Source organism: Mesocricetus auratus, unplaced genomic scaffold (assembly GCF_017639785.1).
Source record: "Mesocricetus auratus isolate SY011 unplaced genomic scaffold, BCM_Maur_2.0 Super-Scaffold_100014, whole genome shotgun sequence".
NCBI classification, from domain to species: Eukaryota; Metazoa; Chordata; class Mammalia; order Rodentia; family Cricetidae; genus Mesocricetus; species Mesocricetus auratus.
In genome coordinates this window covers 55,067,346-55,086,925 of record NW_024429197.1, presented here as the reverse complement: position 1 = coordinate 55,086,925, position 19,580 = coordinate 55,067,346, and the positions used below count along the sequence as shown (strand labels likewise).

General features: G+C 44.2%; 1 long non-coding RNA gene across 1 annotated transcript; it reads right to left on the bottom strand.

The window, feature by feature from the left end:
* Nucleotides 1-3,158: 3,158 nt before the first annotated feature.
* On the bottom strand, nt 3,159-6,828 carry LOC110343122. The gene is made up of 3 exons (XR_002385318.2): nt 6,622-6,828; nt 5,549-5,700; nt 3,159-3,927 (listed from the first exon to the last, which is right to left on the bottom strand). It is a non-coding gene; the product is annotated as an uncharacterized LOC110343122 (long non-coding RNA).
* Nucleotides 6,829-19,580: the final 12,752 nt, after the last annotated feature.

The following is a 19,580-nucleotide window of genomic DNA, read 5'->3' as shown; positions in this document are numbered from 1 at the left end:
TTACTGTGCAACCCTGACAACCTGGGTTCGATCCCAGAATCCCACAGTGCAAAGAGGGCAGCGACTCCTGAAAGCGGACTTCAAACCTCCACACGTGCTCTGTGTCAGGTGCACACCCCCCACACCATATATACACACAATAAAGATAAATAATTGAAAGGATAAAAAAGAAAGATACAACACTTAACAGTGTATAGAATCTCCACTGGCGTCATGGATGGGCTCTTCCCTAAAGTTTCACCTGAAGAGCAGAATGCTATGCCTTCACATTCCAATGACAAAATGTCGGACTGCCTTCTGTTCACATTATTTACTAGAAAGAATGAAAAAAAAAGACTTACCTTGAATTTTTCCATGAAACACACATTACTCAATTTTTGAATACTATCGGTCATTCTTTTCTTAATGTCTTTGTTATTTTCATGTGTGTCTGTGTGTGTATGAATGGATATGGGCATATGAGTGCTGTGTGTATCCGTGTCTGTGTGTGTATATGTGTGTGTGTGTGTGCGCGCGCACATGCGTGTGAGTGTCTGTCTGTGTCTGTGTCTATGTATGGATATGGGCATATATATATGAGTGTTGCCTGTGTGTCTATGTGTCTGTGTGTGTATGGATGGGTATGCGCATATGACTGCTGTGTGTGTGTGTCTGTGTTTATGTATGTATGTATATGGGCATATGAGTGTTGTCTGTGTGTCTATGTATGGATATGCGCATATGACTGCTGTGTGTGTGTGTGTGTGAGTGTCTGTGTTTATGTATGTATGTATATGGGCATATGAGTGTTGTCTGTGTGTCTATGTATGGATATGCGCATATGACTGCTGCGTGTGTGTGTGTGTGTGTCTGTGTTTATGTATGTATGTATATGGGCATATGAGTGTTGTCTGTGTGTCTATGTATGGATATGCGCATATGACTGCTGCGTGTGTGTGTGTGAGTGTCTGTGTTTATGTATGTATGTATATGGGCATATGAGTGTTGTCTGTGTGTCTATGTATGGATATGCGCATATGACTGCTGCGTGTGTGTGTGTGAGTGTCTGTGTTTATGTATGTATGTATATGGGCATATGAGTGTTGTCTGTGTGTCTATGTATGGATATGTGCATATGACTGCTGCGTGTGTGTGTGTGTGTGTGTGTGTGTGTCTGTGTTTATGTATGTATGTATATGGGCATATGAGTGTTGTCTGTGTGTCTATGTATGGATATGCGCATATGACTGCTGCGTGTGTGTGTGTGTGTGTGTGTGAGTGTCTGTGTTTATGTATGTATGTATATGGGCATATGAGTGTTGTCTGTGTGTCTATGTATGGATATGTGCATATGAGTGTTAAAACCTGAGGAAGTCACAAGCTTCAGATTCCCCCCTAGAGCTAGAGATCAAGGTGGCTGTGAACAGCCCGATGTGGGTGCTCCTGTGTGGGAGCAGTATATGCTCTTAGCCACTGAGCCATCTCTCCAGGCCCTGACCTGAAGGTTATTCTAAAGCAAGCAAATGTGCACAGCCTCATAAGGGCATGGCAAAATACTCTTCAATATGAAGTAGAGGCATAGTCAAAAGAAACGCTCCCTGAAACCTACACATGAGCCATACACCAATAATAATTTGGAGAATCCTGTGTTTTTCTGTGAGAAATCCTGCAATTACTGTCCTAGAAAAATGATAAGGAGGGAATATTATTTTATAACAATAAGTTTGAAATACATACAGACTGAACTTACAGAACCTAGAAAACTAGAGAAAAATAAATGATCAAACATTGTTCATGCAGAGACTTGGCAATGGATTTGACAATAAGTAGGGAAATTCTCAAACTGACTACTAGGCAAATTTACAAGACGTTGGAAAAGAGGCTCGCATTACTGGGAGGCCCATGGTGTGGACAGAAATGGAGAGAGCAAGCAGGAAAGGGGATGGAAGCATCCTCCTGGCTGGCTGGCTGGCTGGCTGGCTGGCTGGCTGGCTGGTTGCAGGAGTGTGCCGTGCAGGCGGCTGGGGGAGAACTGTCACCAAGTCTTCAGCTGCGGACACTATGTGCTACACTGCTAGCCAGCCAGGCAAGAAGTGCCCACAACAGGTAATGCTAGCTGCAGAGACTTAGAGTCAAAGTGATGACAACAAGGGACCACTCTGCTCTAGTGAGCTATCAACACCATCTCTGTCAAGGGCGGGAGCACATCATGGAAGAGGAGGCAGAGAGAATGGAGGAAGGGATGGAGTGAGGAGGAATGAGGTCCTTCTTCAAAGCACAGCAACACCCTTGCATTCTTGACCTCACAGAAGTTTTGCTTACTGGCAAGAGACCTGCACAAGATTAGACCTGTCAGCATGTTGCCATGGGGAGGAGGGCAGGGCTCACAGTACCTGTAGGCAGTAAATGGGTCTCTGGAGGAAACAGAGACATTTTCTATTGCCACTGATAGGGAGCCCGTGTCCTGTAAATAATCCCTCATCAAGGACATGATAAGAAACTCAATGAAATGTGGTCACAAGAAAGGGAGGGTGGGAGGGACAGAGGGAGGAAGGGAGGGACAGTGGGATGGAGGGACGGAGGGACAGAGGGAAGGCATGAAAATACAAAGGGCCTAGCTTGAAAGAGAACGAAGATCAGTGGGGGTTAGGAGGGGATGAGAGGGTAATATGGAATGAATATGAGAATATACATATACATGCGTGTATGTGTATATATATGTATATATATATATTTGCAGAAGAAATATTCACAGACAGACTAAATCCAGAGCTCACCAAGGTATGCACGTAGTTATCGATGTCTTTTGAATTAATGGATATATAATGCTATACCTTGATTGATTGATTGATTGATTGAGAAGCTAGAAAAATTTTTGATGTAGATTTAACTTTTAGAGAAAGGTTCCTGCAAATAACAAAGGACCCTGATTTCCTGAGGCTGAGGACAGGCAAGTAGATGTTGCCTCTTAACTTCAGAGACAGAGAAGGGATCCATCTGTTGGCAATTATAAGAAATCACTTAGCATTCCATTAGATTCCAAGGAATAAAGAGAAACCGCTTTGTACTTATTTTTATTAGTAAAAATTAGGTTTGTTGTTATTGTTGTTTGTCCTTGGGGTTAGGTCTTTGTGTGTGTGTGTGCGCGCGCGTGTGTGCGTGCATGCATGCGTGTGTGTGTGTGTGTGTGTGTGTGTATGTATGTATGTGTGTGTGTGTTTTTGATTTTTCAGCTTTGTCTTCAGGGCTCTAGGGATTAAACTCAAGACTTCTGCCACACTAGGACAGTTCTTCCACTGGCTGTGTCTCAGCCTTGCTAAACTGGAGAAGAGAAAGGCCATCCATTCCTGTCCACAGCCACACTACAACCCTACTCTGACCCCAAGCCCAAGTAGCTTTAACTGACCTCATTCTTTAATGTCCTCGGAAGCCCAGTTTTACATGAATAATAACATTTAGCATGATGTGCAGTAGGGAAACATCAAGAGGATGAAAGAACAGGGAAAGAAGAGAGGGAACAGGAATGTGCATGCCATGACCAGCTCAGATCCCACAAGCCTATGAGATGGCCTGCCATCGTTTAGATGACAGAATAACTTGAATTTGCCTTATTGGTCTGTGCTTTTTTGTTTTTTAAGACTTGTTTATTATGTATGCAGTGTTCTATCTACATGTTTCCCTGCACACCAGAAGAGGGCATCAGATCTCATTTTAGATGGCTGTGAGCCACCATGTGGTTGCTGGGAATTGAACTCAGGACCTCTGGAAGAGCAGTTAATGCTCGTATCCTCGAACCAGCTCTCCAGCTCCCTTGTCTGTGGTTTTATGTTGAATTTGGTACACGTTCACATTCTGACGCACCATTTTCAGTGATTCCAAGTGTGTAGAGCAGAAGTCCTGTTTTTCCAACTGCTTTCCTGATGTTTAAAATGTTTTGAGGAGTTGGACCTTTGAAACAAAGGAAAAGAGAGAATGGATACAGATCAGTATAGAGGAACAGACACAGCTAATCTTCCTAAACCCGTTAGAGGATAAATTACAGGTGACTCCCACCATAAACACAGCTGTACTATCTCCCTGCCTGACATTAAAGACAAACACTCAGGAAAAGCAACAGGAGTCTGCCTTTGTGGGGAGCAAATTAAAACAATCCTGCCCGCATCCCCAAAACACTGTGGGTTGGAAGATGTGGGCAAACAAACTCCTCCTTCCCTCCCCCTCCCTGACTTTGAGATAAGTGGAGCATTTCCGCTAAGCAGCAACTTCTAGATGAAAGGCAAGTCTTTCCAGCTGCAAGGGGAGCCTGCGTGTGGACTGCAAACACATGCGCAGAATGTCAACACATGCGCGGAACGTCAATAGCGCAACACTGACACATAACAGGAAGCGCCTTGCTGTCCACGCTGTGCAGACATAATTATCAGTGGCCACAGGCGCACCATGGAGCTGGGTCCCATACCCTGAGAAACCTGGCTGAGTTCATGAGACGGGGCAATAGGCAAAAGTCAGTCATTAAAGAGCTCAGACACTCCGACGCCAATGAGGTTGCTTAAAGCAACTAAGGGGAATTCTCATAAATAAAGAGAAAATATTTTGTACTTTCATTTTGCTTGTGGGTTGTGTATGTCTGTGTATATATGCCCTGTGTGTCGCGCGCGAGCGCACACACAAATGTGGAGACCAGGTTGGCAAGGGGCATCTTCCTCAATTGCCCTCCACCTTAGTATTTTCAGGCGGGGGCTCTCACTGAACCTGGAGCTCACTGATTGAGCTAGACTGGCTGGCCAGGAAGCCCTAAGACTCCTCCCGTCTTGGCTTCCGTGTCCTGGAATTGCAGGTGTGTACTGCTGTGCCCAGCTTTTCACATAAGACCTAGGAGTCAAACGCAGGTTCTCATGATTTACAAGCGGAGCCATGTCCCCAGCCCCTGTACTTGTTTTTAATAGCAAAACCGAGTCATGAGATTAGTGAGATCAGTGGGTAAAGATGCCTGCTACATACGCCTGGCAACCCGAGTTCAGTCCCTGGCAGCCATGTGAAGACAGAAGAGAACACACTTCGTATAGCCTCCCCACCCTGCCGTTGCCTGTGTGCCCTCCCCATGATAACAAAACAATCGAAATGATGTTTCTGGTGACTCTTGCACATCTCATTTAGAAAATATGAAGAAGCGATTCTTTTCCCCCTTTCTCTTTAAGTATTATTGTTATGTGTACACACACACATAAATATATAAAATGTAAAAAATATAAATATGCCCTGCTTGTATGGTTTAGTGTTGCTGGTCTGCGTATGTTTTTAGGCATGACCACTTGGTATTGGATAACCAATTGAGGGAGCTGATCCTTGGGGAAGACCGAGTTTCTCTCTCTCTGCAGTCATTAATGCCTATGGCTCTTCATCGGGCGGGGGGGGGGTATTTCTCCCACCCATGTTGTCATATCAACTGGTGTTGTCATTGCTCAGGTCTTGTTTAGGCCCCCGTATTGTTGAGATCTCATGGGTACAGGTTCTCTGTCAGACATAAAATACACAATCTTGCGGCAGGTGTCCTGTTCCTCTGACTTACGGTCCTTTTGCTCCCTCTTCCACTGTGTCCTCTGAGCCTTAGGTACCCCGTGGTGTGTTGTCTTCTGCATTGTGACTGGCTGTGTCTTTCTGGAGCGGTCTCTGTCTTCTGGGTGGGGGGCATTCTTGATGAGGGATGAGAGCCACACTCACCTGTTGGTATGAGGATACGTATTTAGAATGCAGTTCGAAATTATACTGATTTAGGAAAGTGACAGTAGTAGACTCCCTAGGTTCCATGTCCTCATCAGCCACAGTAGTTGGCTAGGTTTACAGCACCAGGCACAAACTCCCTCCTCTCGAGCAAGTCTGAAGTCCACTTAGGCAACTGTTGGTAACCCCCAAGATATAAGTGCCACTACTGTACTTTGGGGATATCTTGCCATGTGTGTTGTTGTTGTGATTTGTATGCATCACAGCTGGGTAACTACTGATCGCTTTTTCCCTGGGCAGGTTGCAGGTCCTTCCAACACTATGAGAGCTACTCCTGGGGTTGGGTGGGTGAAATTCCAGATCAGGTCTAGCTCACTTCCTCAAAGACCTGTGTCTAAAGTATGTGGTGTCTTCAGCAATAGGGACTTACCTTTAAAATCTTGGCAGCAACCAAGGGCAACTGAAATAGTCTATATTGTTTTGGGATTCTCTTTGAAGTCCCTGATGAACAACTCAAAAGGAGGTTTATCATGCCTGGTACTGGGGTTTATGTTAGACAGTCTATGGCTCTTGGGGAGAACATTGTCACCCCTACATAATAGAACTTCATTTAAACCACACACACACACACACACACACACACACAAAATGCTTACACATCCACTTATATGATGTATGTCTAGGTACACATAAAGCAATATGGTTCTCTATGGCATTCAAACATCCTTAGTGTTATTTTCCCTCCCTCTGTCCATCTACCTCTGTGTTTCCCACCCTTCTCCTCCGTTTTCTCCATGTCCCCTTCACAGCACCTGTGGACTGCTATTTCTCTCTCGAGTTCCTTCTGCCTCTCCCCAACCTCCCTCTTCAGTCTCTTTCTACTTTCATGGTTTCCATGGTGACCCCAGGTTACATACTCACATCTGAAGATGTGGAGCTAGAGCCACAGATGAAAGAGAATGAAGTGTTTGTTTTCTGGGTCTAGATTACATCACTCAGTATAACCTTTTCTAGTCTTACCCATTTACGTTCAAATCTCATAGTTTTTGTGAGATCAAAACAGGAAAAAATACACCTTGCAGGTTAAGAATTCTGTGTGCCATTAAGAATAAGTTCCTGTCTTTCCTGTGTTTGTTTGGCCCATCTGTATCAGATATGCTTGATCACATATGGGCGTGAGCAGGAAGTACGTCAGGAGGTACACTTGCCCCTGATTGGACCTGATGGGAAATACAGTGGTCTTGTTAGGTTGCTTTCTAAGCCTCTGCAAGATGTGACTTGTAGACATTTACTGGAAACCCAGAGACGGACCTGGCCAGAGCCTATCCTCCTGGCCAATATAATTAAAGCTTGCTTCAAACTGTGGTAGTGGTCTTGTTCTGAACTGATGGGATTAACACTTTTTTTTCTTAACATATCATGCAGTGGACACATTTTATGTATAAGTATAATCCCTACTAGAAATACTAGTTTAAGTGGTTATCCTGTATTTGTTTTAAAAATCATTGTTATGATGTGTTCATCTGGGAATGAACAGAAGAAATATTATCTAGATTGTTTGTGTCACCACAATTTGATTTTGTAAACTAAATCGTGCTCCTTGAGCCAGATGTGGAAGACCTGGCCCCAGCGTGACTATACGTGCAAACTGTGTTTAAAGTGTTAGCTAAGGCTGGGGAGGCCAGAAAAGTGAGTCGAAAGCTAGATACCTTCGTCTTTCTCCATGTCTCACTTTCACACTCCTGCTCTCTGCTCTCCAGCTCCGTTGCCAACTGTCAAGGAAAGATCTTACGAGGGCCCGAGGGAAACCCATGCCCAGGATGCTGGAAGAAAAGGCCAGTCTGTACAATACAGTGGCTTGACCTTGGGCTTCCAGGGTACAGAGCTGTGATCAAATAAATTTCAGTTGTTGAAGCTACCTCGTTCTTCTTTACAGATGGCTAGAACCCCATTGTGCATCTGGACCATATTTAGGTTGTTTCAATTTCCTGGCTATTTTGATTAGGGCCGCAGTGAACATGCACACCTGTGTTCAAATTGTAATCGCTTAAGAAAGGTCAGACTGGGGCTGGAGACTCAGCCGTTAAAGGCTAGGCTCACAACCAAAAGTATAAGAAAGGTCAGACTGTTCTGACCCTACTCCTCTTCCCCTTCAGAGTAACATTTGCCTGTGAACAACCAGCTTCTCACTCTCTTTAATAAGGTATTTTACAATGCCAAAAGGGCCCCCCTTTCCCTTCCAAGAAAGGCTCCTGATTGGTGAAAATAATTTGGTTCCTCCAGAGGAATGAATTGGCTGATGTTTTATAAGATCAGAGGGTAAAGATTCCCTATCCTATCAGAGGTGCGATGATTGCCAGTCTTTTGACTTTAAAAACCCTATCCTCCTTTGTCTCAGGACCAAGAGTCTTCTCCCAGATGTGAGCCCACTCTTAGTCAGCTGACTAGAGGACTCACTATGGTCTTAATTGGCTAAAAAGCATGGTAATCTGTAATTTTCTCATGTGGGTTATTTCAAAAAGACTCTTCTAACAGAAAACTAATGGATAAAGATATTGGGAATTCATCATAAAAAGGTCAACTTGATATGAAAAATAAGTTAAAATTCATGTAGCAGAAAAGTTGCTTCAATTAAACACAATTGTAACTAGATATTGTATGGACTAAACAAATTTGTGATTAACTCTGAGTCACCAATAACACATTAGTATCCCATTAAGGAAGGAAATGAAATAAAAGCACTTCCCCTTGGAGTCACTTAACCAAAAGGGAGTTCAGATTTGAATTCTTCATGCTCCCTGTGTCTTCCATTCTCTGTATATCTGTTTCTTGAGTCTAAGTATGTGCCTACTTGATGGCTGTCTTCTGAGTCTGTTCCTGTGTTTGTGTATGTCCCTAACAAAGGGTTTCACTCTGTATTTATTGAACAACCCAGAAAGTATCCCATGGAGAAGGAATGGGACGGTCTATGCTGAAATTCTTAACAGTTTTACAAGGGACTTAGTACTATCTAAAACTGATTCAGATAACAAACGGTACTGCAAATGTCATTATTTATCAACCAATAAGTCAAATGTTGCTATGCTCAACAGTTATGGTGGATATTCATTTTAGAAGATGGCTTTCAGTCTCTGTGTTTGCTGCTTTCATCCAATGATGCACATGCATCATTCCAGGTCGGGGCATGGGAGAGTACATAACTTGTGATTACATTTGTGTATTTGTTTGGGTTTAAAAAAAACTTCCAAGGCAATAAGAATGATTGTTACATTGTTCTCTTAAAGGTGGGTTAAACGAACAGGCTGGGTACACAGTAGGATAGTAATCTTAAGTGACTTCAAGTTGTATTAACATAGCTGTGAGGTGCAGCAGAAGCTCCAATCTCTTAAAATGCCAGAGCTATTTCCAAGCGATGCATTGCCATGTTCCTCCTTCTTGTTTTATTAAAGAAGAAATATGCTTGAATGTACTCACTATTGAAGGGCTGGTCAAGGCACAATGCACTGTAGGGACAGCCTGAATCCGTATTACCTCATTCCGGGTCCCTTCGAAATGTTGGCAGAAGCACAACATTAATCCTGTAAAGGACCAAATCTTAAGATCTCATGTTACTTATTGTTATATGGATTTATATGTCACTTTGTACCCCATGAATATGTAAAATTACTGTGTGCCTAATAAATGTAGTACCTTTGTTTTTTTGAAACAGAGCTTCACTATATAATCCAGGCTAGCCTCTCTACATAGTCCAGGCTGGCTTTGAACTGATGATCCTCCTGCCTCGGCTTCTCAAGTGCTGGGATTTCAGGTGTGCGATTCAACACTTGAAGTGACAAGATAATGCCATCTTATCCAGACTCCATTTTGTGTCTGCCTAGACAGTCCTCAGACTTCCACCCTCTAATAGCAATGCCTTAGCAATGGTTTGGGAACCACCCATGATCCTGATCATGGTCCAGATGTGTTTACCAAAATAATTAATATTTGTGCAAGCTAAACAGAAAACTAAAATAACTAGAAGAAGTGTAAATAAGAAATAATTGTTGTGTTGTGTCTGGAAAATACTGCTAAGCTCTGCAAAACACAGATGCTGCAAGGTTACTCAACCCCCTCTAATACTGATGCCATTGAGGTTTTTGTCTTTAAAATGCTGTACTCCTGAACTTCGGAACCAAGACACATTTTGGAGGCATTATCCTGTTCTTGATCTGGCCATTAGATTTTTTTGGTTGTGGAGCCCTTTAATAACATGTGAAACCTGTGGTCCGTCTTGTCAAAAAAATACATAGGTATCACATCAAAAGGTGGTCTTGGAAGGAAATAAGTTGGTAAGAATCGAAAGAAGAGAACAATAAAGATCAGAGAAGACAAATAATCGTCTCTAGCAGCATTGAGTTCTGCAAAACTCTATTGCTTATGCCTTCGGATTTTCAGAGTTTTGGTTTGGGCCTGATGCCTTCTCTTCCTCTTTAGGTTGTTTCTTACATTGGGAATTCAAATAATTTAGGCCAAGGACTCAGTGCTACAGTGATTGTCTAGCATGATTGGGTGTGAGGCTCTCGTTTCAAACCCCAATGTCACAAAAATAAATGAATGACTGAGCAGAAAGCTGAACAGCGATTCAGTTGCCACAAAGGTGTTGTTGGTCCCATGATATGTTCTGGAGCTGGGATGACCATTCTAAGCTACCCTGAGTTGGCAGAATGAAAGGGTGAACCTTCATTCTCCTACACTGATCAGTCAATGGATATGACTGCTCAGAAGGTGTATGACCTTGGGCAAGATGATATCTTCAGGGCTTGGCCTGAAAGCCACCATCAGCTACACTCCCAGCAGGTAGCAGGAAATGCAGCTTCCACAGCAGTACGTGTGGGAATGCTTGTGACCAATCTCTTATTCCTTCTCAAACAAGCCCAATGATTTCATGTGCATGAGTGTTTTGACTTATTGTATGTCTATGCCCTACATGCGTGCCTGGTGTCCTTCGAGTCCAGAGGAGAACATGGGACCCTCTGGAACAGAGATGGCTGAACATACACATGGGTTCTGGGAATCAAACCCAGGTCCTCTGGAAGAGCAACCACCACTCTTAACCACTAAGCCATCGCTCCAACCCCTACACCCCGAAATTTTAAAGTAATGTTTCCCTGTCTGCATCTAATACTTATTGAAGAACTGAGCTCAGCCCACAGATGGTCAGGACCAGAGATGAAGCTGTCCCACGGAATTCTTACAATTGACCTTCTCAAAACTGGGGAGTCCATTTCTGAAAACAGTCTCCAGAGACTCCCTGGAGTAATGGGGTGAAATCAATCAAGCAGTACACTGTTTCACTGTACGGCCTTTCCATTTGTCATACAAATTGTAATGAATACTTATTTCTTAATTTACATTCCGGCCTTCACACAATTTGCAGCTCCTGCCATGTTTACATGCACCATCTGGAGGAGCTAATGAGGCAGTGAACACCAGAAATCACAACCTGCTTTGACTAAACCAGAAGATTCTTACTGGCAAGAAAATGATCTGGTTTTTTTTTTCCCTGGAATTTCGGAGAGATTAAAATGAGTCTTCCTGAGGATAGGGTAGAAATATGCAAAGCTAATTTTAATAGAATGAACCTGGAAGCAGCTGGCCATCCGAATCAGTTCAGAATAATTCAGTCATTACTGCGACGGTCTCATGATAGAAAGTCTCTTCTGACACTGGAATTGTGAAAAATGATGACCTAGACTACACATGAATGTCACAGAGGGTCCCAGCAGACCAGAGAGGGAGCACACAGGAATGCTGAATGGGATAGAGTTTAAATACTCAGGCTTTGCCCTCCCACGACCTGGGCCCAACTTTGGGAATGACTTTGATGACTCTGGGCAAGTTAAATACCATCTTTAGATAGCGGGTGCCTTGTGTATAAAACAGGAACTGGATGATAAAATTATTGTCAGAACTAAAACAGATATGCAAGTGAATTACAGTGAAGTGTTTGAGTGTTTGCTGAATTTCCTGTCCTTTGAAAGTTTGCCTAAATAAATAGAATATGTGTGCACATGAACACATATGTATATATACACACATACAAACGCACTTGTATGTGCTTAAATATATACACACACACATCAGATACTTTTTTCAATGCAGGCTAGTCTGGGTCAAAGTTGTTCTGGTGGCAGTAGCAGAGGATGACATGGATAAACTGTACACAGTCACAGGAAGGTCAAGGTTCTTGTCTCTGTCCCATGGTGGCGTGTGAAGTTCTTCAGGTTAGCTCTGATGCTGCAAGCTAATTCTAATAGCCTTCAAAAATGTAAAGTAGTATACCAGTGGTTGTCAACTACCTGGCAAATATTTCACCCTGGAATCCAAAATCTTGTGTGTGTGTGTGTGTGTGTGTGTGTGTGTGTGTGTGTGTGTGTGTGTGTGGTACTAGAGATTGAGTCTAGGACCTCATCTCAAGGAAACATCACCATTGAACTATACCCCCAACTCTCATTCTCCTTTTTTCTTTTTCTAGAGACCAAGTCTCATGTAGTTCAGTCTGGCCTTGAATTCTGCAGCAGAGACCAGCCTTGAACTCCTTGATCTTCCTGTGTCCACCACCTTGAATGCTTGCATTACAGGTATACACTCCTACACCCCTTTTCTCATCCTTTTTAAAAGTTAAAATTAGGGGCAGGGCACTGGTGGCTCATGCCTTTAGTCGCAGGAGGCAGAGGCAGGCAGATCCTTCTGAGTTTGAGGCCAGCCTGTTCTACGGAGTGAGTTCCAGGACAGCCAGGGCTGTTACACAGAGAAACCCTGTCTCGGGAGGGGTGGGGGGAGTTAAAATTAGGTAATAAATCAAGTAACTGCATCGTTCCTGTCCCCATTCCTCACCCACTGACAAATAACTAGGAAGAGGGTGAATACTAGAACACTTAATAAGCAAAAAGGGCATAATGGCCGCCCTTTGCATCAAACTTTAAGATCAATTTGTGATGATGGAATCAGTTCATCTTTATGCACCCTTTATTGTGGTCAGCTATAGTCAAATAGACTCCTCTACATGTGACCCTCATCACTAGTACACTTCTAAATTCTGTATTAGTTTTCTTTTTAAATCATGCGCAAAACAGTGGGTTTCATCCCGCGATTGTCATATACTCCTTGTTTTTGCTGAATCTTTCCTCCATACCTGTCCCCACCTTCTTCCTGATCCCCTTCCCCCTCCCACGAGTCCCCTTCAGTTCCCAGGTCACACTCACGGGTTGTATTGATTTTTCCTTATTTTCCCTCCCCCATCATGTTCTTAAGACCTTGTCTTCCTCTGTCATGGTTTCTCACACGTACACCTGTATACACAAATATGCAAAAATTAAAATCTAAGATATGTATATGGGGGGGAATGTGGTAGATTTCTTCCTTAGTCTGAGATTCTTTGCTTAAGATATTTATTTCTGTTTTCGTGAAAATGTCACGATTTCATTTCTTTTCCAGCTAAATAAGATTCCACTGTGTGTATGTATCCCATTTCCCTTCTCTGTGCATGTTGATAGGCGCGTGGCCAGTGCATTTCCTAGCTATTATGAAATTTCCTGAAGTAGACACACATGTGCAAGTCTCTCTGTGGTAGGACTTAGAGTCCTTCAGGTATACACCCAAAGACTCATCACTAGGTTTTCTGGAGAGCAGCAGAGAGTCCCGTACAACCCTGTACCACCTGGCACTGTGTCATGCCGTTCACGTTCAGCAGTTGTCCGTGAGCAGAACTCATTGCACCATCCAACCCAATAGAACAGGATAACCCATTGTAAAAGAGGGAGGTGTAGGTTACAAAACCCGGTCTCCTAGTCACCACAGCCTTAAGCAAATGAAGGGAAAATGCAACCTGCTGATGAACATCTTGGCAGTGACAAAACTGAGACATCTACACTAGACTGTGAGCTCTCAGACTTCTTTGACCATCATCTGCAATAAGAAAAGAATTTATATCATGCCTCAGTACAACTCTCTCTCCCTTTCTCTCTCTCTCTCTCTCTCTCTCTCTCTCTCTCTCTCTCTCTCTCTCTCTCCTTCCTCCCTCCCCTTCCCCCTTCACCTCCCCTCCCCCTCTCCCTCTCTCCCTCCCTCTCCCTCTTCCTCCCTCTCTCTTTCTCTCAAACACACACACACTCATAGGCAGAAGTTGAGACAGAGCCTCATGCTCCTTGGCTGTCTTCAAACTAGCTATGTAGCTGAATATAACCTTGAACTTCTGACCTCCTGCCTCGTCATCCCAGTGGTAGGACTATAGGTGTTCACCACCACTTGCATCTTATAAGGTGCTGGGGATCAAACCCAGGACCTCTTGCACACACTCTACCAATGGGGCTATAGCCCATCCTCCAGAGACACACAGTTAAAGTAAATCTTTTACTCCTTGCGATGCTCTCTAGTGTTTGTTTGGTTGGTTTGGTTTGGTTAGACGGGGTCTCACACTGTAGCCCAAGTTGGCCTGGAACTCACTCTTTAGCCCATGCTGGCCTGGGACTCACAGCAATCCTCCTGCTTTAGCCTCAGGAATGCTGGGATTAGAGGGAGGAACAACAGTGTACCCCCCTTGGTGTTATCTGTTTCCATTTTTCAGCAAAGCTCACCATCACTCATTAAATCGTGTCACTAAATGTGGCCTGAGAAACAATTCAGAAGTTCAAGATCATATTGTCACACAGAAGTTCAGTGGCAGCTTTGCAGTCCTACAGCTTGCACTCCGGTCTGAGATGAGAGACTGTCTAGGGCCGGCCTTCGCATACTCAAGTCTGTTGGTGCTGTCTTGACCCTGTGTGGTCTACTGGCCCTTGCAGGCAGACAGGCAGCTATTAGCACCACACATCTGTGTGAATGATTCAACATTTGAACTGGGACAGAGGTCAGCAGTCAGTCCAGGAGGCATCCTGGGACAGAGGTCAGCAGTCAGTCCAGGAGGCATCCGGTCAGGTGGTCCTCTCTTCTTCACCTGACACGAGCTGGGATGTGGACTTGACTGTGGGAGCTGGAGCAGCCCTCTTGGACCATGTCGCTATAGAACAAAGATAAGAGAACGAGAACCCTGATGATGTAAAGTTGCCACACTCACCTGAGCGCATACTCTGCTGTACAGCAGAAGATTAAACCATCCCACTGAAACCACTGGGCACTGGCCTTGGTGACAGCAGCTCAATCCAACCATAGTCCATACATTATCTAGCTCACGCTACTGATAAAAATCAGAGTGTGCTCTTTTAACCCAAGTCTCTGTGAACCTTGGCTAATCTCTTACTGACCTCATAGCATCCTCTACAACCCGCAAACAGAATCTAGTGTCAGCAGGGAGGCACTATTTGTATGTTAATTTTAACTCCTAGACAGGAGAAGCCTGTGTCATGTTCACAGGTTCTGATTTGCTGCAGAACAAGAACCAGGCCAGTGACCCTTCCGAGCATCAAGCTTCTTCGTTGTGGACACCCTCACCTGGCTCATCCAGGGCTCTGGGAAAGCTGGTAGCTTCGAGGATTTCAGCAAGCTATGTTTCACTTAGCAAGAAAACCTCGCTTTCCAGCACAGAGCTCTTGGGTGATAGTCATTTACTTTTGGTCAAATAAAAACTGAGGGCAAATGCCGGGTGGTGTGGGTGCGTGCCTTTAATCCCAGTACTCTGGTGGCAGAAGCAGGCAGATTTCTGTGAGTTCAAGGTCAGCCTGGTCTATGGAGTGAGTTCCAGAACAAGCCAGGGCTACACAGAGAAACCCTGTCTCAAAAAACTAAAGAAAAAAAAAAAACAGAAAAAAACAACTGAGGGCAAGAGTATATAGCTCAGCCGGTGTGTTTGCTATGAAAGCCTGAGGACCTGAGTTCAAATCCCAAGCACTCATATAAAATCTGGGCATGGCAGAGAGTGGCAGAGCAAGGCACTGGCTGTCCTCCTCCGGCCTCCGTGTGCTTGCACCTACAGAACATACATTGCCAAATTCTTGTTTGGCTTGGGTCTGAGAACTTTGGCTCAGGGTGATGAGGGAATAAAGAATGAACAATGGAAAAAATAACAGACATACAGACACAGAAAAGTTCAACTAGAGAGGCTACGACATCCTGGAAGCCCAGCATGTTTATTGTACACAGCTGAACAGGGAGGCAGGGCTGTTGCATACAGAAGAACAAAGAGATGGATTGTTGCATGCAGATAAACAAGGAGGTGGGATATTATACACAGCTGAACCAGGAGATGGGCATATTATATACAGTTGAACCAGGAGGCAGGGATCATATACAGCTGATCAATGAGGTGGAGTATTATATACAGCTGAACAAGGAGGTGGGGTATTATATACAGCTCTAAACAAGGAGGTGGGGTTAGCTCATCCTGGTAGGAGCAGTCTCTGTAAGGAAGCAGTCTTGGGACCATAAACATGGTGATGGGGGACCAAGGTAGACATTTTCTGCACACACTGTCAACATTCACAGTGAGGCATGGGGATCCTCAACACGGCCATGACCAAGTCAACCATGCACATTCACCCAGTGCTCCCCACAACATACACACGTATAAAATTTTTAAAAATCTGAGTCATTTGGTTTTAGACTTGAAATGTTTTCAAGTCCAGCAAGTAAGCTCAGCACATGTCCCCCAGTGTTTTCTGTCTAGACCTCAGCACACACCCTCGCCACCCCTTCTCTGCCGCAGTGTAATACCCCAGTCCTGTGAGGATGCCCTTTCAATAAACATGAAGCTATCGTAAGCTTCTGTTTCTTCAGACCTGAATGGATTCTGGAATCAGTTCTGACCCAGATAAAGCTAGGGCCACACCCCAGCTGGGCCATAGTCTCCAGGCCACATCGACTCCAGGGTTTTCTCCCTGTGGAAGGATGCAGGCCAAGAGCTGTTTCCAGCCTGCCTGGGAGCAGAAAACAGAAACCCGGTACCACAGAGAAAATCCCAACCCCCCAGCAACACAAAGAACTGCTCATTACAGCCACTGACGGCTCTAATGTGAGGCTCCAAGTGTGTCGAGCACACCAAACAAATTTAGCTTCACCACCTGTTCCGGAAAAGGAACGCCCATGCCAAAATCCCCCCAAAAGTGCATAAATATTCTCAGTGTGGATTGGCTGGGAGTCTTTTCAAATATGTTCTATATTAGAGTTTGTAAACTGGGCGCTTGATGTATACCACATGGCCACCATGTGAGATGTGAAGTTTTGTTCTTCTGCCTCAAAAATAAAAGAAATAATATTCTTTTTCTCTACAATTTTTAAACACAATGGAACAAAATTGTTTCAAGGCCTAAAACAAACAAAAAGCCTGTAGTCCTAATAAAAGTACAATATATACTTGAAATTCTCCAGTTTTCAAGAGATGTTATCAAGAGAGTGTGGTTAATTACCCTAAGAACAGGCTGGAGAATAACTGATAAATCCCAGGTGTGTGTGTGTGTGTGTGTGTGTGTGTGTGTGTGTGTGTGTGTGTGAAAACCAAGAGGTATAAAATGACATGCTGTCTTAGGGTCTCTATTGCTATGAAGAGACACCATGACCATGGAAAGTCTTATGAAGGAAAACATTGAATTGGGGGTGGCTGAAGAGGTAGCTGAGAATTCTACATCTGGATCTGCAGGCAGCAGGAAGAGAAACACCGGACCAGGCTTGAACTTCTGAGACCTCAAAGCCCACCCCCAGTGACACACTTCCTCCTACGAGGCCACACCTATTCCAACAAGGCCACACCCCCAATAATGCCACTCCCTATGAGTCTACGGGGCCATATTCATTCAGACCACACACAAGCTATAGGTAGGTCATACCCAAAGTAATGCCTTTGTTACGCCAAATAAGAAGGTCAAAAAAACTAAACTTAGGACAGGTGCTAAAATATAGCTATACTTGACATTTATGATCCAAGAACTTTCTGAGTTCTTTAGAAAAGTACCAGACAAATTAAATTCCCATGAATGTTTGTGAATGTTGTCTCTGCTGAAATGAAACTTCTCAAAGAATGCTGTCCCATCTATGAAGCTGTTACATCCCAGCCAGACTCAAGACTCACCTCAGGACTGCTTTCTGAAGTTTCTTTGCACCCGCCTCTCCAAGCCATGTCAGTGGTCCCACAGTCCCCTGAACTCTCATGCTCTGCCTTTTTCACATCTTTGAAACACTCAGAGAGGGAATGGGCCCTAAGTACTCCAAGACAAATAAGATGGACACAGCAGGCCAGTGACAAAAGCCTAAATGTGTCCTTGTGTTATCAACCAATGGAAAGACCCAAATGTCATTCGCATTAGGACCTCTATGTGAGAACAACAGGTCTATGGAATCCAGGCCTTAGAAAGTTCTCCAGACATTTTTCTAATGCGAATTCACTGTCAGTGTTGGCCATCACTTCTCTTGGTCTTCAGCAAGCCTGAGCCCCACACCTTCCCAGCCCAGATCTCGGCATGCTTCCTTAACCTCAGGCTTTCTACTCTAGCTATATCAAGACAATGAGTCATGCTGTGAGAGGTGAAGAGGCAGGCTCCTCTCAACCATTCAGCTCTAGGCGATGGACCAAGACTCCTGATGGGAGTCACTGTAAGGACAGATGGGTGACACGGGCTCTCAGAAAACAATCATAGCAGTACTTCCGTTTATCCTCTCTAAGTAGCAGAGACAAATGGGTTCAAGTGACTGTCCCAGGACCTGGAGCTCTTCTGCTGAGTTTGATCCAAGGTTGTAGTTCCCTTGTTCCATAGGAAACACACACACACACACACACACACACACACACACACACACACACACACAAGCTTCGTCCAAGGTTGTTTTGCTGAGCAAGCACTATAAGTCCATTGCCTGTAGCCTTGCAGACTGTATACCGCCATCACCTTGCATCAGCTCAATACTTTCACTTCCAGAGCATTTATCCCTAAGGATGCATTTTCATTTGCTGGAATGATACAGGATAGTGTTTGCACAATAAAAGTGCTGAGAGGCTCTGAAGGTCATGTCAATCTGTTCGAAGGTCAAAACAGGCCATGCCTTCTGCAACTTGATTCCTCAGACCATATCCAACCTCCTTACTCTGCTAGACCTGTAGGAAAAGAATGGAAGTCTAATCCTTCAAAAACAAAAGAACTCTTGTATAGAAATGACAAGAGGACTATCCCTGTATATGTAACCATCACCCAGGCACACCACCTCCTGTGGGAACTTCATACCACCTTCTCCCCCCAGTGAATTCTAAATATTGTATCATTGCATAATTAGCATTTGATAAGAAAATGCATCTTTAAAGCTTTTTATCACACTATATATAGAATGATTAAAATACATAAAAATAATCTACAATTATGCTAAGCACCAGTTTATAGAACCTAACTCGTGTTCCCTTCCATAGCCTTCAAGTCAGTGTCAGCAGAAGTGATCCTGTTTGGGGAGAAGACTGTGTTTACTTTACCCACCATCTCCATCCTGGAACTATTTCCAGCCTAGGAGAAAGCCTAATAGCTGAGGCTGAGGGAGAAGAGGAAAAGACAGATGGGACAGAGGGCGGTGTCTCTAATATTAGACCAGGAGTGGGTTTTACAGCAGAGAGAAGTGGGAATTTTGGAAAACGGGGGATCTGGAAAGAAGAATGGGAAGAGATGGGGCAGGGTGCCACGCACAGGCATGCCTGCATCCTGAGCATCTGTTGCCTCTCATTCATCAGATTCTCTGAACCACACACAGTCCTTCTGCTGCAGCAGCGCGTGAGAGGGGCTTCCTTCCCTACTCATTGACAGTGGCCTCTGACACCACCGCACCTTCACTGCAACTTCCTCCATCAACCACCATAACACTGCTCCTCCTAAAATGGCCTTAAGTAATACGGCATCATGTACAATAAGCTAAGAAGTCCCTTCTTAAAGAGGAAG